Below are 13,068 nucleotides of genomic sequence, written 5' to 3'. Positions count from 1 at the left end.
TAAGGTTGTTACAATATTTAACTCAATTTTCTTATAATATTACCTAACAAAATTTTATGTTATATCATCATAATACATATGAATTATGATATCACAATATATTATGATGTCACAATACATATGAATTATGATGTCAAAATATATTGGGATGTCACAATGCACACAAGTATGATGTCATAATGTATTGTGATGTCACAATATATGAATTATGATGCCATAATATATGGTGATATCACAATGCATATAAATTAAGATGTCATAATATATTGTGATGTTATTATGCATATATTATGATGTCTTGATATACTGTGACCTCATAATGGTCATGAATTATGATATAATATATTGTGATGTCATAATATATACAAATTATACTATCATAATATATCATGATGTCATAATATCGTATTATGACAAAATTTTGTCAGGTAATTTTATAAGAAAATTGAAATTTTGTAACAATATTAACTTATAAAGAAGCTTACAGTCATGGTGAAAGATGAAATAGGAACAGACATACATGGTAGAAGTGGGAACAGGAAAGATGGGGGAGAGATTTGCCTCACTTTTAAACCACTAGAACTTGTGAGTACTTGTTATGACAAGGGCGGCACAGAGCCCTGAGGAATCCATCCCCATGAATCAACCATCTCCCACCAGGCCCACCTGTAACTTTAGGAATTAAAATTCAATATGAGATTTGGAGAAGACATCTAAACTATATCATATGACCATTAGAAAAACAGATGAAACAGATTCACACTTTCTACTGTCCAGATACTTTCATTCCAGAGCAAATGGCTAAATAATTGAATTCAACATTCTGTGGTCAGAAGAGACAAAGGAGGTGTACAGGGGACTTTGGCTACATTTGTTCCACTTCCCTTATGTTGTTGTTGTGAGTTCTGATGTTATCACCTGAAGGGCTCTTCATGGACAGAAGAATCATTGCTATTGCTGTGATTTAGTAAAAATAAATTTTTTAGTTTATTATATAATATTCCTAAAAAACTCTAAGGGGTTTGGTTAAATTTCTTGTTATTGTGTCTTATAAAAAGTGACAGGCAAATGGCTAAATAGAATGAAATAGTATATGCTAAATATACATTGTATTAACTCATGTGTACATGTTTTCCAAATACAGACTTACTCAAACATTGATGCCTTCTCTAGCCTCTGTAAACTTTACAGAGCCAGCTGAGAATAACATGTTTCTGAATGGTGATTGGTGTTTCCACTTTGGGCGAAAAGTATTTATGTTGTGGTAAGCATGTTGGGTGTCAGGAACTCTGCGTGCTGTGCCTACTTTCTCTAGCTAGTGCCACTACAATGGATGTACTGGAAAAAACATCAGCAATTAAGAGGAGACTTTTGAAAGAAGTCAATTCATGGACCCCTTCCAAACCTGCAAAATCACATTACTAAGAGAGAGGCCTGGAATTGGAAATGATTTATATGTACACTGAAACTTGAGAGGCAATTCTTAGCTAAGTGTTTCTCAGCCTAGGCTTCCAACCATAATCACATGACCACTTTAAGGATAATACCATCATCAGTGCCCTCCCCATAGATTTTGTCTGTTGATCTTGGTGGGCAATGCATATGATTTCAACTAGGAAGTCAAATTGACCGTCTTTGATGATTACATAATATTACACCTAGAAAAATCTAAAGACCACCCAAAACTTCTAGATTTCATAAAAGAATTTAATAATATTTCAGGATACAAAAATCAATGTACAAAAATTAGTAGCATTTTTATACACTAATAATGAACAACCTGAGAATCAAATTAAAAAGTCAATTCCTTTTACAATAGCTGGAAAAAAGGTGAAATAACTAGAAATACAATTTATCATATAGGCTAAAGATATCCACAAGGAAAACTACAAAACATGGATGAAATAAATTGTACATGACACAAACAAATGAGAAAAACATCCTATGCTCATGGATTGGAAGAATTATTATCATCAAAATGACCATACTTCCCCAAACAATCTACATATTAAATGCAATTCCTATCAAAATGCCAATGTTATTTGTCATAGAATTAGAAAAATATTAAGTTCACATAGAATCACATACTAGAAGGCTTTAATAACCAAAACAGCATGGTACTGATATAAACAGATGCATAGATCAATGGAACAGAATAGAGAACCTAGAAATAAAGCCACAAATCTACACAAAGCTGATCTTTTACAAAGTCAGCAAAAACATACACTGGGAAAATGACATCCTAGTCAAAAAATTGCGCTGGAAAAATTATATTGCCATATGCAGAAGTACAAAATGGGACCTGTCGCTCTCACCATATACAAAAATCAACTCAATATGAATTAAAAGACTAAAATGAAGACCTAAAATGATAAAAATTCTAGAAGAAACCCTATGATAAACTCTTCTGGACATTGGCCTGAACAAAGAATTCATGAGTAAGATCTCAAAACCAGATGAAACAATAAGAAAAATAGACAAATGGAACTTAAACTAAAAAGCTCCTGAAAAGGAGCTTTTAGTTAACATGTGAGCAGACAACTTATGGGATAAGAAAATGTTTGTGAACTATGCATATGACAAAGAACTAATGTGCAAAATATACAAGGAAATCAACCCACTCAACAAGAAGAAAACAAGTACCCTCATTAAAAAGCAGGCAAAGTATGGGAACAGATATTTTTCAAAAAGAAGACAATGATAGCCAACAACCATGTAAAAAATGTTCAAGTCAATGATAAAAGAAATGCCAATTAAAAACCACAATGAAATACCATTTTACACCATTCATAATGGCTAATTATTAAAAAGCAAAAAAAAAAATGAAAGAAATTGGCAAGGATACAGAGAAAAGGGAACACTTATACATTGTTTGTGGGAATGTAAATTTCTATAGCCTCTATGGAAAACAGTATGAAGATTTCTCAAAAAACTAAAAATAGAACTTCCATTTGATTCAGCACTCCCTCTAATGGGTATCTATACAAAGGAAAATAATGTATTACTTTAAGAAGGTACCCATACCCATATGTTTATTGCAGCACTACTCACAAGAGCAAGGATATGGAGTCAATTTACATTTATTAATCAATGATTGAATAAAGAAAAAGTGCTATACATTTATACATTTATGGAATAGTATTCAGCCATAAAGAATAAAAACATTTTTTTTGCAGCAACATGAATGGAACTGGAGGCCATTATTGTAAGTGAAATAAATCAAAAACAGAAAATCTAATACTACATTTTCTTACTTCCAAGTGGGAGCTATATGCATACACTTGGATATAGAGACTGGAAAAATAGACACTGGAGGTTCAGAAAGATGGGAGGATGGTAAAGGGGTTAAGAATGAGAAAATACCCAATTGGGACAATAAGCACCGTTCAGATGATTGTTACACCAAAAGCTCATACTTCATCACTATGCAACATGTCCACGTGATGAAGCTGCGTTTGTACCCTCTAACATATTAATAGAGAAAAACAAACAAACTTTCATCAAGAGGGCAGACTGAATAGCCCTCATAATTTTCATAACTATTTAAGCAGAAAAATAATTTTAATAAAAATAATATTGTATTTTAAGGATGGTGTAAAAAGATAATTTGATGAATTAGAGTAGTTAGTAGTGAGCACATACAATATGTTAAGCAAGATTCTAAGCCATTAGATATTTGTAGACAGAATATCTGACAGTGTAAAATAAATAACACAAAGATTCATAGGCAATGACAAATTGACATATTTTCAACCATATTAGATTATATTAAAACCATTATAAAATTTACTGTTTTGTATCATAATAAAGAATCACAAATGTTAACTTCATTAAAAAGTTTGACTAATTAGGCATACAGATACATGGGCGGCACGTTTACCAGTAAACAAAGGATACACATTATTTTCAAATAACAAAATTATTTCATGTATTTTTATGTATTTATTTACTTTGGTAGGGGGAGCAGCTTTATTTGCTGGGGATGTAGTGTCCTCTCCCTGGGAGGTGGAGTTTTCCACTGGTCACCCCTGGCAGTGGTCCAGGAGGCGCCATGCAATTTAGTGCTGGGCTCGGTTGGGGGCCGGGCCTTGGAGAAGGCGAACTGTGCAGGGAAGCAGTAGCTGTGGAATCCTCACCGCCCGCTCCACCAGGCTGCACTGGGTCTCCTGGAGCTCCTCAGACTCCCGCTGAGCCTGCGTCTCTACAGAGCAGTGACTCATCCAGCATGGGACCTTATCCCTGGAGCCCAGTGTGACGCAGGCCAGGCATTTCTGCTTCCTCCCCTTGGGCTGGACTTTGCACTGGAGTTTCATCCATTCCTTCTTCTGGCCGTTTGTCCGCCCGAGCTTAAATTCCAGCGTCACAAATGTTCCAGCTAGGAAGGGCGTGTCCACGGCGCCGTCCACACTTGTCTCCCTGAAGGCACGGGCGGGTAATTCCTCCAGGGCCACCTGCAGGTCCCAGGCGCTGGGCCCTGTGAGCTCCGCCCAGCTTAGGCCCCCAGCACCTACCCACCCGGCCAGCGGCATCCGCAGCCATCGCTTGCTTCCGCCGTCACCCCGGCCCTGCGAAGCGGCTGTGTGCCCCTCAGCTCTCCGAGTCCGCCAGGAGCCGCCTCCTCCCCTGCCCTGCCCCTGGGAGTACCATGCCCGTAGAAGGCTGGGCAGAGGTGAAGGAACCGGGAAATGTTCCTTCCTCCAAATTGACTTGGGGTCCGCCTGGTCCTCTCCATTCCCTCCCACCCTGCCCACACTGTTCACCGGGCCCTGCAGTTTCAGCAAAGTTCCCTGCCCCCTGCCTGTGCCGAGAAGCAGTCCTGTTGCCCACTCTCACCTTTAACCTGTTTCCTGGCCCATTCTCTCTCTCCACTGGGTCTCCGACAGGACCCCTCTCCTCCTTACTGTCCCCAGAGCTCCTCTCTGTTTCTCCTGCTCAGCCTCCTCCCTGCTTGCTTCTCCCTCCCCATCTGGAATCTGCCGGCTCCCATGGGGTGCCCCCCATCCTGGGGCCCAGACAAAACAGATAAAATTATTTTAAATGGGAACATGTGAATTCAATTGAATTCATGACAGCAGTAATTCATCTGGTCATTTTTTAAAGAATTATGAAATGATAATAGCAACTATCAATTTAAAGTGTTAACTAGGGTTAAAAATGCCCACTGTTTCACCACTACCACCACCACCACCACCACCACCAACAAAACCCTGTTATAGCTAACAAACTAGTACAGTTGCAGGATACAAAATCAACATGAAAATCAGTTGCATTTAGATACAGCAACAGCAAAATATTCTGAAAAAGGAATAAACAAAACAATTCCATTTACAGTATTATCAAATAGAATGAAATAATTCATTAAATAGAATGAGTTTAACCAAGAATATTAAAGATCTGCATACTGAAAACTATAAAATGTTGATAAAAGAAATTGAAGAATACAAAATGGGAACTATATCCTGTGTTCATGGATTCTAAAAATTAATCTTGTTAAAATATCTATACTACATGTAGTTATCTACATAGTTAAATAAATTTCTTTTTTTATTACTATACTTTAAGTTCTAGGGTTAAATTTCTATCAAAATTTGAATGCCATTAAAATAAATGTAGAACAAACAATTGTAAAATTAGTATGGAGGCACAAAAGAATCCAAATAGCCAAATACTGAGAAGAACAAACAGGCTGAAAGCCTCAAATTTCCTGATTTCAAACTATATTACAAAGCTATAGTCATCAAAATAGTATAGTACCTACACAAAAACCAATGAAACAGAATGCAGGAGCCAGAAATAGACTCACACATATACAGTCAACTGTTACCAAAGAATTAGAAAAGAAATAGAAAATGACATCAAGAAATGGTGTACAAAAAACTAGATATGTGCTCACAAAAAGTGAGCTCTTATATCATCCCAAAAATAAGAACTGAAATCATGAATTTTCTATAAAAAAATAGGGAGAAAGCTCCTTGACACTGGTCATGGCAATGATGTTTTCTATTCGACATAAAGAACACAAGCAACTAAAGCAAAAATTAAAAAGTGGAACTATATCAAAGAAAAAAGTTTCTGCACAATAAATAAAACAATCAACAAAATACAGAGATAGTATATTGCATGGGAGAGAATATTTGTAATCCATATGTGGGATAATATGATACTATCCAAATTATATGTCACACTAATCAATATGAAAAAAAAACCCACAGCAGAACAAAACAAAAACCAATTTTATTATTGATTGAGCAAAATATCTAAACAGCTTTTTTTCATAGACTTAAAAATGGACAGCTGATATATAAAAGCATTCTCAACGTCACCAATTATCAGAGTAATTAAAATCAAAATCACAATGAGATACCACATTATCGTGGTGTTAGGATAGCTATTATAGAAAAGTCAAAAGATAAAAAGTGTTGGAGTGAAAAGAAAAGAGAATATTTGTACACTGTTGCTGAGCATGTCCATTGGTGCAGCCATTGTTAAAAAAAAGTATGGAGATTCCTTAAAATTTGTAAAGTAGAAGTACCATTAATCCCAATTTGGAGTATGTAGCCAAATGACAAAAACAGTATAGCCAAGGGTATCGGCACTCTTCTGATACAAATAAATGGATAAACCGTGTGAGAGAGGTAATTTCAGCTGTAATAAAGAAATTATTTTATTTACAACAATATTGATAAACCTTGAAGACATTATGCCTTTCGATACCTGCATTCCCGTGGCCTCTTGGCTCCCCAAGCATCCATTATGGCCCCAGTGCAGTCCTCCTCACATTACCAGTGAAGGGAACGTAAATGCAGAATATACTGAGGAGGAAAATGAGAAAAAAAAATTGGCCCATGTATTAGAGTGATTGTCATTGGATCACCTGTGTTTTATACAGGGTCACTCTTTATCATTACTGCTGTAAAATCTACTGCAATTGGAAGAGAAAATGATCCTGAGCATGCTCTTTGAATCCCTGAAGTTGATGTCAGTAAGTTTCATGCAGAAATTTATTTTGACCATGACTTAAAAAGTTATGTCCTTGTAGATCAAGGCAGTCAAAAGGGGACAATTGTTAATGGAAAATGGATTGTTCAACTGGAAATTGATGTGACCCTTATGTACTTGAACATAGTAATGAAGTGAAAATTGGAGAGACTGTGTTACCCTTTTACACGCACCCTAGCAGTGATACCTGGGTTGGCTGTGAACCACAAGTTAGAGCTCACCCTTGCCTTGATAAGAAAGATGAATTGCTAATTGGACCGACTCTAAGTAAGGAGAAAAAATAGTTGGAAATAAAATAATTAAAGAAAATACAAGTAAAATATGTTTACAGAAACAGACTATGAAGATAAATAGACATTGAAGAATTTAAAATATAAAAATAGAGGTGGAAAACATAGTGAGCAGATTGGAAGTGAAGGAACTTTCCAAAGAGATAATTCTCCTGCATCTGTTCTTTCTGAAATTGCTGACAGCAACAGAAGTAAGATGTTGGAGAAGATGGGTTGGATAAAAGGTGAGGGCCTGGGGAAGGATGGCTGGGAATGAAAACTCTGATTCAGCTTCAGCTTCAGCGAACACGTGTAGACTTGGGGACAGGCAATCAACCCTCAGTTGAAGATGCTCGCCTTCTCCAAAACAAAAACAAACAAACTGGGACAAAGCATGTGGTGATAGGTTTGCTGAAAACTTCCCAGAAACTAAACCTTAAAAGAAATGACCTAAGGACCACGCCTTGGGTAAAAGGGAACGTAGAGTGCAGGTTAATCATAGAGGAAAACTCAAGCTTTCTTAAAAATAGAGTTTGGAAACTCATATATTTTATTTTATTTTATTTTATTTTTTGCAGAACTTTTATTCCCCAAAGAGTCTGTGGCACACAGGAACCGTGTCAGAGTTTACCCTTTCCTGGTTCAGAAATGTGTAATAAAGTTTGATTTGCAGCTTGCAAAAATCACTTTTTAAACTAATACATAGTGACTGAATCAAGTTATGCAGTTAGTGGACTAAAGTTTACAGGGCACAGATGAGTTTATCAAACTTCATTATTTTATTTTATCTTGTCATTTATGACATCCAGATAAGCAAAAATCTGTATAAGCAAAACTCATGTAACCACTAATAACTTAAATGTACATTTGTCTTTTTCTCCATATAGTCACAGTAAGATGCACAGCAAGAGAAACATCAAAAGTTTATAAAACTAAATCTGACTATATGCATCCTTTTTTATGCCCTTTAGAACCTAGATAAAAGAACCTCTTATACTTGATATAACCTGAATAATATTATTGAAGAGCTAATAAACTAGTGACATATTGTAGAAAATTGGTGTTTTACTATCTTCTTCTGTGAATAATCTGTTTATTGGTACTACATATTCAGCATTTTATCTTTGGCTTGTTTCATAGCTAACAAGATATTTAGATATGAACAACTGAGTAGAGTATTGAAATAGTGTGCTGGTATTTGTAGTTTTCATAAATATTATTGCAGGCAATGGAGTTGCACCAGAGAAATCTGAGTTCTAGTACAAAAGGAATACTTAGCGAGGACTTCAAGTTTAAGATATTTATTGAAAATGTCCCCAATTGCAATACAAACATTATAAAGGTTTTTAAAACACTCTTTTCAGTAAATTATGAATTAAACAAAAAATTTAAATGATAGCTTTTATGGAGGTAGGGAAATGCTAATGAAGTAGAATGGCAATTGAAGCCAAAAGATCTGAATTCAGGTGAACAATTTTGCCCATATTAGTTTTCTGTTAAGGAAAAAAATGATTCTGACCACATACTATTTACTGCAGTAAAGTATTTCAGAAATTTTTGCATAATACATAATTAATTTTCTAATGGTAAAAAAGGAACCACATCCTACAAATTATTACAAAACTCTCTATTGAAGAGAGTGGCATATCAAATGAAGAAACTTGGAATTTCTTATGAGGTGAAAATCTATGACATAGAAAAATCTATGTAAAATACTTTATTCATGTATGCAAATGTTGATATTTCTGCTTTTCAGGAAAATAACGTGCTCTGAAAGCTTAATGCAGATAACTAAAATTACCGATAAGTTGCAAGAATTCACAAAATGCCTGATATAGTTGAAAGAAAAATATGGAAACTTCTCAGGACCAGAAGAAAATAAAGGTAATGATCCAAACAAGTATCAACCTAAGAGGTCAGTGCCCCATTCAGATGGATCTGATCACAAGGATGTCAGATCTATGTGGGTTGTTCAGCTTCTGACAAGGCAAATGGAATAAACATAGATAAATTGCCTGCTGGCATCTGGAGTGTGCCGTCTTCCACATGTGAGAACTAAATCATAAATTATGTTGCAGAAAAGGATATACACTACTAGCATGAAGCATTAGATAAATTATATAGCACATAAAACTCAGATATGAGGTTTATATTTAAATGTTTGCCAATATCATGAAAAAACAAGAAACCAAAATAATGTGGAAAAAAACTATGAGCTTGTCAAATCATGTTTGGAAAAGAGGCAAATGGAAAGTAAAATATTGAAAATGTAGTAAAACAATTTAATTTACGGCATACAAATTACATCATTAAAATAGACTGAGCTAATGAGAAGACTAGTAAACTGAAATGCTGGGTACAATTAATGTAGTCATATACTCTATAGGAGGCAAATTAATACAAAATACAAATATATTTATTTATACTTGAAGACCAGATGAAAAGAAATAAAAAACATTTAATTGTTTTACTAGACTTTATAAACAAGAAGGCAATATTCAATGAATTAGTGGCTCCTAACTTTCAGAAATTAGAAACAAGGCATGAATCCCATCAAAGTTTAGAGTGTAATGAGTCAAAAAAATTAAGAAATACTTAAAAGAAATAATGGTTTTGGTTATTGTGAATACTGCTTCAATAAACATGGGAGTGCAATTATCTTTTGGACATACTGATTTTATTTCCATTTGATATATACCAAGTGGTGAGATTGCTGGATCTTATATATGGTAGTTCTATTTTTAATTTCTTGAAAAACCTCCATGCTGATTTCCCTAATGTTTGTACCAATTTACATTCTCACCAATAGTGTGTAAGTGCCCATTTACAGATGACTGAAGAAAATGTTACAGACACATACACACACACACAAATAGGAATAATGTTCAGTAATAAAACAGAATGAACTTCTGTCATTTATGTCAACGTGGATGAACCCAGAGGACATTATGTTAAGTAAAATAAGCCAGTCACAGAAAGAAAAAGAGCACATGATGTCACTCATATGTGAAATCTAAAAAAGTTGATCTCATAGAAGAAGAGAGTAGAATGGGGGTTACCAGATGCTAGGGAGAATGAAAGGATGAAGGAATGGGGAGAGGTTTGTCAAAGTTACAAAGTTACAGTTAGACAGGGAGAATAAAGTCTAATGTTCTACTATACAGGGAATGCAGCTAATAATAAAGTCCTATTTATTCTAACAACTAGAAGAGAGGATTTTGAATTTTATGAGTACAAATAAATAATACATGTTTAAAGTGCTAGTTATACAAATTACCCATATTGGGTCATTGTACAGAATATACATGCATTGAAACATCACACTGTACCCCATAAACATGTACAATGATTATGTGTCAATTATAAATAAAATACATCTTGAAAAAAGAAGGATCAAACTGCCTGACACCGAAAGAAGAAAAGCTCTTAAAAGCACTGAGATAGAAGACAGATAACCTGTGAAGCTGAGGGAAAACTCTAACCTTTGTAACAAGTTAGAAAACAGAAAAATTAATATCAATAAAATATTAAAATAAAAGCTTCGGGACAGCATACAATCTATTAACAGAGTGATAAGACAACCTACAAAATAATAGAAAATATGTGCATCTGACATGGAGTTAATATCCAAAATATATGAGACTCAACTCAACAGCAATAAAAATACAAAGAACTCAACTAAAGAGTGAGCATAAGACGTGAATAGACAATTTTCCAAAGACACAAGGAAATGCTCAACATCACTAATTAACTGAAAAATGCAATCCAGAACCACATAAGATAGTACCTCATTCCATTTAGAATGACCATTGTCAAGAAGACAAAAGATAACAAAGTTAGATGAGGATGTGGGGGAAAAGGAACACTTATACACAGTTGGCATGAATGTAAATTTAGTACATTTTTTGATGTATTTTTTTATTAGAAACTTCATGAAAAACTATGCAGTTTTCGAAAAACTATGCAGTTTTCTCAAAACAAAAACAGAAACAAAACAAAAATGAAAAACCTAAAAATGAAACTGCGAGCTAATCCTGTAATTTCATTATTGAGTGTACATTAAGAGGAAATAAAATCAGTATATTTAAGAGATATCTGCACTCCCATGTTTATCATGGCTCTATTGACAGTAGCCCAGATATGGAATCAATCTTAGTGTCCAAAAGGGATAAATAGATAAAACCAATGTGGTGTACATACACAACGGAATAGGATTTAACCACAGAAAGAATGAACTCCGGCGCTGCGGGCTGACGCCGGTCTCTGACTTACGCGACCCGTGCGCCCGGCCTTTCGGGCTATTCAAGTACCCGACGGATGGATGTCCTGCCGCAGACCCTGCTTCACCACCCACCTTCCACCTCCCAATAGCTCTGGCTTTTGCGGTCGCCGCGGCTGCTTCTCGTGCTGCCGCAACTTGGAATCAAAAACGCTTCGTCGTGCTCTCAGGACAGAACCATGAACCCAGCGCAGCTGCGGTGCGTAAAGCTCTTCTTCCGCCGCCGGGCGCCGCCTGCGGAGCCTGCTGCGTCCACCTCGGCCTGAGCCCACCCGCAGGGCAGCGCCCAGTTGCTCCTGCGGGCGGCGGCCGGGGACTGACTGGAGCGGCGGGACACCTTTGGGGAGCGTGCGAAGGAGGAACCGCAGCCGCCACCTCCTCTCTCTCTCTTCCAGGGATGTGCAAAATTACCATGAAATTATGACTCATCCTGCGAGTTACCAGTTGGAAAATTGGAGTCTAAAAATTGTTGCCACCATTTTGGCCCACCAGTTCCCCAATAGCTATATTTGGGTGATAAAGTGCTCCCGATCCCATTTGCACAAATTCAGCTGCCATGATGGTTTTCTGAAAAGTAACATATTTGGTTGTCCAGAACACAATACTACATATATTAATTTTGTAACATTATATATTATATATGCACTATTGAACAACTACAGTGAATCAAGCACTGCTATAAGAATTTTGTATTCATTATCTCTCAAGAATTCTCTTGGAGGTAGATTTCAGTATCTTCAATTAAGAGGCTAATTTATAAACTGCATGTATTTGAATAAGACTGAAACATGAAAGGCTTTTAAAATTACAATGTTGAATAAGGAAAGAGCATTACAGAAGTCTATATAGCATGCATCTTTACAGAAAGTTTTAAAACTTACGAAGTTGATGTATTATTTAGAGACACCTACATATGTAGTATAATTAATAATAAAAGTCAAAGGAATTATACTTTCTCAAAACTGAGGACGAATGATGATTTTCTGAGGTAGAGAGGCAAAGAGTTATATTTGGGAAAGACTGTCTAGACAATACAGACAGCTTCAAATGCAGGAGTAAAGTTTTACTAAGTAATTGATAGGTACAGGGTGTTGAATTTTTTTTCTATACACACACACACACACACACACACATGATTTGGCCCTGTATATTCATGAATACCATATCTGTGAATTCAAACCAACCTTGAATAAAATGTAGTGAAGCATACAATGTTTACTTTTGTACTGAACATGTACAGACATTATTGTCATTATTCCCTCAGCAATACAAAACTAAATAGCATTTATGTTGCCTTAAATATAATAAGTAATGTAGAGATGAATTAAGTAGTATACAAGAGATTGTGCATAGGTTATATGAAAATCATCCTTCTCTTTATATAAGAGACTTAAGCATCTAGGATTTTGGTATCCCAAGCGGGTCCTGGAACCAAACCCCTATACATACCTGTTTATCCATAAGGACAACCATATAAAGGACAACTGTGTATGTGTATTTATATGTAAAATTTTACACATA

The 13,068-nt window shown here is 35.6% G+C and overlaps 1 pseudogene; it reads left to right on the top strand.

Moving 5' to 3' along the window:
- Positions 1-6,700: 6,700 nt before the first annotated feature.
- Positions 6,701-11,971, top strand: LOC100429406 (angiogenic factor with G patch and FHA domains 1 pseudogene; annotated as a pseudogene).
- Positions 11,972-13,068: the final 1,097 nt, after the last annotated feature.

The sequence above is a fragment of the Macaca mulatta genome, chromosome 20 (assembly GCF_049350105.2).
Source record: "Macaca mulatta isolate MMU2019108-1 chromosome 20, T2T-MMU8v2.0, whole genome shotgun sequence".
Taxonomy (NCBI): Eukaryota; Metazoa; Chordata; class Mammalia; order Primates; family Cercopithecidae; genus Macaca; species Macaca mulatta.
Note: the sequence above shows the minus strand (reverse complement) of the source record. Positions and strands in the feature narration are given on the sequence as shown.